Here is a 6,000-nt window from a genome sequence, read left to right as displayed (position 1 = left end):
GCGGCCGCGATTTCTGATATTATTTTTCTGCGAAAACTTCGTTGACCTTTGGAGACATCATTAATATAAATAATTTTTATGGCCGTTAAATAAGAAATGTTTCTTTCACAAGAAATGTATAAAATTACAGTACTAAACAGACGATAGGTCGCCTAACTCGCCGTAGCGTGACGCTAGACGGCGAAAAATATATATTTAATTATAATAAAGTTACAATAAATTAAGTTAATATATAATTATATATACAGTACCTAATTTATATATAATTAATATATAATTATATGTACAGTACCTAATTTATATATAATTATATGAACAGACGATACTAAACTCAATTTATCCGCCTAAACGTCCGTAGCGTGGCGCTACGGACGGCGGGAAAGTAGTTCGGCTGCCCGATGACGTTTTACGTATTATAGGAGTTATTTTTACCGTTGTTTACGGATACTGCCACAATTTTTATAGGAATCATAACTATAGGAAACGGTTTTATAGGGGGATCTACTGTATATACTTTTTATATATTTATGAAAACTTTCAACGTTATTAACACGAGTTCTGATAATATTTTAATAATCATCGTATTTTATATATTTTTAAATTAGTTTTAAACACAAAATATATATTACACATTAATATTTATAATAAAATACACGAGGTCTGTCCCGAAACAATTTGAACTTTTATCTTAACGTGTCAACACGTGCCACTAACGGCTGTATTCACCAAGAGTACGTTTAGACAAAAAGTTAAAATGAACCACCAAAACATACGTCCGTGAAGGAATATACATGCAGATTGATTAACATTTCAAATCAGAAAAGACTCATCTGAAAATTAGATATTTTATTTAACTCATTACTTCTTTATCAATATTCTTTTATTTTTGTAATTAACGACTCTCCGAGAACGAATAATTTAACTTGACTGTTCAGTAAAATAATATATGTACTAAATCTAGCATAACAATACATATGCAATATTTTTACTACTACATTTTTATATACATATCATGTGTTTGAAATCTAATGTTATTGCATTAAATAAATTGTAGATACTGCAATTTCTCACAGTATCATTGATCTTGATTTCCTATACTACAGACGATAAGTACGGTTGTATAAATTTGCTTATGTAATGCGGATTATGCGTTTTCTTACACATTATATTTTACAAAAATTTATTATTTTTTTCGAAAAACAATATGGTTTTACATGAAGCGAAACCTGATAAATACAACCAAATATGAATATATTACTGTTTCTCTACATGTACAACATTAAAATAGTATTATTTGAAACATTTTAGAAATTTCAAACTTGTATTTGATATAATTTATCTGATATATTTTTCATGATTATTAATCTTTTTACTCATAATTTTACATATAACAGACAGTGGCAGCTGCCTGTGCCTTTGGTCGCACAGCTGCTATGCTCATTTTGCACACCCGCCAGGAATGGATCTATTCCCGAACTCGTATTCCTGAAAATCGTCGCCTTGCTTGAATAGCAGGTATGTAGAATGTTCTTTACACATCAACCAGAAGACAGTTCTTGCAGTCACCCAGTAGAATGTTAACTTATATAGTCGACCACCTATAACACTGTTGATAATTCCATTTTATATGAATTCCATGTTAAAGGAGTCACTTAGATTTTACAAATACGTGTGAAGGGATGTGAACGGCTCACGTATTTGTAAGATCTAAGTGACTCGTACAACATGGAATTCATATAAAACAGAATAATCAACAGTGTTATAGAGGGGTCGACTGTAATTCATATCCAGCATTATTTTTGTTTCTATTAACTTTTTTTTGTTTGCCCTCGTAATATTATGTAAACCATTATAATTGTCGGTTGTCTACTTTATTTTATTTCATCTTTCTTTGCTCAACATAAACAGTATATTTGTATATGTATACTTATGTCAATAATTGTAAAATACGATTAACTGTCCGACTATTGTATTCTTATTGCTACATTTATTATATTTTTATAAATAATTGTAAGCAGATTATGCTACTGCGGAATCTGCAATGTAATCTATGTTACGAAAAAGATTTGTGTGTGTGTAATTCATATATAATGTTGAACTTTTCAAAAAACCTTTCAAATGAGAAAAACAGGTATGTACATTTTTTAAAACACTAACAACATGTATTATTTCTTTCTGCAAACATAATAAAAACTTTTTAATATTCATCGATTTCTTCTTTTCGTATCTTACTACTTTAATTACGACTTTTCTTACTTCTAACATCACACTCTACATGTTTAACACAACATACAAAACTTAACTTCATGAAAATGCATTTTTCCACTGCCCATATATATAATAGGTTTATTCTCTTTTGTCTTTTTCGATCTACGTAGTAAACAAACTTGATTAATCTTCACTATCGTTACTTTTTAAAAACCCAGCGTAGCGGGTCCTTCCAGCTAGTATATATATAAAAATGGACGTGTGTGTGCCTATATTTCACTCTGCAGCCAAAACTACACATCGCGCATCAATGGTGTTTGCGTGTGGTAGTAGCCCCAATTCTCCCATCGTTTAATATGGTAGTTGCGTCTCGATAGCAATAAGGGTGTGGGAGATATGGGGGTTTAAAGTGGTTAACTTCGAAAATGTGTAACAATGGAAGTGTCAACAATGGAAGTGTTAAGAGAAAGCGGCGTGCAATATTTACGGGCGTAGATGCGATTTTTTGCGTTTTTGCAGGAAATCGAACATACCCTATATTTTTAAACCCATGTAAAAATTCTTTAATTAGTCTGAAAACGGGAAACCTAATTCTTTCATTATGTGAAAACGGATAAGATTGGTTATAATGTAATCTTTATCTTAAACTTAAAAGTTTTTGAATAGTCGAGGATCAGTTAAGTGTGAGTATTTAAAATAGCTTTTGGCAACGTGTGACATACACGCTTAAGTTGATTTTTCATAAGTAAAAGTGTACGTATAACAGAAAAAGTAGCAAAAATGAAAAGTGAATAGTGAAGTGTGAAAAGTAAAAATATAAAAAACAGTGCTAAAGCGTAAGTAAGAATTTTAGAAGTCTCGAATCAAATCGAAACAGAAATAATCAGACAGGAGACAACTTGAAAATTATAGGCAAACACATCGAATCTCAGAAATATTATGTAGAAGAAGAGAAACAGTTTTTTCTATATAAAAAGTAACTATATCTCATATATATGTACGAAGAAATAAAAACCCTGCGAGACGGGTAATTTCAACTGGTATGTAATAAATTCATTTATTCGTGTATTTTTACTTAAAGTTTTTATTATTCAAACGGCAGACATTAGGATTTTAATGTTTTATATTAAAACAATTAGTAATGTAACAGCAAGTTTTGCTTTTACAAGATTATGTGGCCACAGAAACCAAGTCTTCGCCGTAAATATTTCATAGTGAATTTAAATGAGAAACGAATATACATTTTACTAATTTGTCTATTAAGTAAACATACCGTAACACAACGTAAATTAAGTTTCACGAATGATCACATGATATATTATATAACTTTAATTGGTTATCACTAAATATCTTCTCGAAAACACAAATCGCATTGTCAACAACACTATATATCGAAAAGTAGAAAACTACCTTTAACATCATAATTTAAATTATAGTTTAAAATAGTTACGCAAATTTTAAACTCACAAATAACTACTAACTGAAATACTATTATTAAAAACATTTATGAATCATAAAGAGTTTTGCTGATGAAAACACGTTAAAAAATTTTAACAGTTCATAGGAAATTATGTATCGATATAAGTTTTTAATAACTATTTGGCATTAAGTAAAATATATCAAATAAGTAAAAAATATATGATAACTATAAAAAAATACTTATATTACTAAACGAAATTGTCACTTGTGTTAAAACATTATGAAAGTTTTTAAATGGCAAGATTTAATCTGCCGATTTCAGATAAATGAGTTTAGCATAGAATTTAAAGAATTGTAAAAATATCAGAAGCTATAATAATTAAATATAAATAAATGAATAATTATTTATTATCGAACATTTTAAAACGGATTTCTTGATTTCAGAGTTAAAGAAAAAAATATTTGATGAAAAAATTCTGTATCAACAATTTGTTTCCCATACATGCTGACTGATTAACTGTTAAATAACAAAAGAATTATTCGGAAATCGGACATTACATCGAGCTCATTATTTTTTCATTGATTATTTTCTTGTAATTAAGAACTCTTTATCTTAATAAAACAAATATTTTATTTGGCTCTTTGCAAAAAAAAATATCCGTAGTAAATGTAGCTTTACAACTTCTACAATATATTTTACTAATGCAATTTAGTTTATTTATATATCACATTTCTTAAATATTATAATATTGGATTTAATAAATCGTAGTTACTGTAGTTCCTTACAGTAAAGTTGATCTTTCTTTCTACAAACAATATATAACGTATAAATTCGATTACGTGAAGCGGATTATGAATTTTTTTGTAAATTATAATTTACAGGAATTTATTATTGTTTTTATTTACAAAATATATTTTCTTTAAACGTGTGGTAAAGCGATGTTAACACTTTTAATCAGAAAAGATACCCATGTCTTTTTATTTTACAATGGTTCGATACATAAATAAATAAAATTAAGTTCATTAATTTTTTTATAACGCAAAGCCTGACAAATACCAGCAACTCATAATATATCAGTCATTTCTATACTCACAGTTTTAGAATAATATTAATTGAAGCATATTAGAAGTGTCAAACTTTAATTTGATCTGTTATGTATAATTATGTATGTTTATTTTCATTGTTAAAAATTTTTCATTATTATTATTCCTATTAGTCAAAATTTCACATGTTATAGAAGACTTGCATCTTTTTCTTTGTTGTCTATCGCGTAGGTACGAAGCTGTTTTTCACTTTCGCTAGAAATGGCCCTGTCTCTTTTTCATGTTTTTACTTACCATATTTTTTTTCCTAGCATAAAGCAATTGTATAAAGCTGAGCATTTATATTATTCAATTTCAAAAAATACTAATACAGTAATACAATGTATTGTACATTAATTATGTTTGAACGAAATACTCCAACGCTCTATTAAATTCAAAAAATATCTACGCACTCACGAAAACAATACAACGACCCTTTTCAGCTTGTTTCCTGCCATCACCAGTTACGGTAAGTCCGAGATTATTGAGTACATGGAGATATACGATACAGCTTATCGATTTATAACCAGTTCATGTTTAAATTTTCTTAACAATGATTTTACCTTTCTGCTTGGATAAAACATATAAAACTAAAAGCTTTACATTGGAGTTATATTAAATACAAAATATCGCTTGTAAATATCAATATATTTTCAAGTATATCGAGCAGAAGTTACCATTAAATAATATACTTACTTGACCACCAAGCTGAAATATTCAACATAAATTCTGTTTAGTTTCGGACAGAAAACTACGTAAATTTATTTTATTGTTATACATTTAAATGAAATTCCATTTTAATTACAATAGTGTTAAATATATTGAAATTATTTATAACTCTATTAACTGAAATTATTTTCAACGACCAATAAATATTTCATCAGATAAAACAACTAATGAAAAATAATCAAATGGAAAATACAATGATTGAGTTCTTATATAACACTTATGACAATTGTATTTTGTAATTTATGCCAAATATGTTTTTACTTCCTCACTCTTCACCAGAAAAAATGGCGCTGTTTAAAAAGTATAAAATACACGTATCTATATCTGTATTGAAATATTTTCAAACTCTTTGTTAAAACATTCCAGCTTGCTAAGCTCTAAGCCAATGACATAATAAAAACTTAATGCTAATTTTTCTGTGGTTTAATTCCTACTTTAGTTAGACTGAAAGAGACATATCCGGAATGTTTGCATTTAGCTCAGCTAAAATGTACACGCTTTTTATAGCTGCTTGGATAGTTTCCGAAACATTTCACCGGGTCTGAAAAATCGATTTATTTT

Source organism: Centruroides sculpturatus, unplaced genomic scaffold (assembly GCF_000671375.1).
Source record: "Centruroides sculpturatus isolate CEXI.00-Female unplaced genomic scaffold, Cexi_2.0 scaffold1135, whole genome shotgun sequence".
Taxonomy (NCBI): Eukaryota; Metazoa; Arthropoda; class Arachnida; order Scorpiones; family Buthidae; genus Centruroides; species Centruroides sculpturatus.
Note: the sequence above shows the minus strand (reverse complement) of the source record.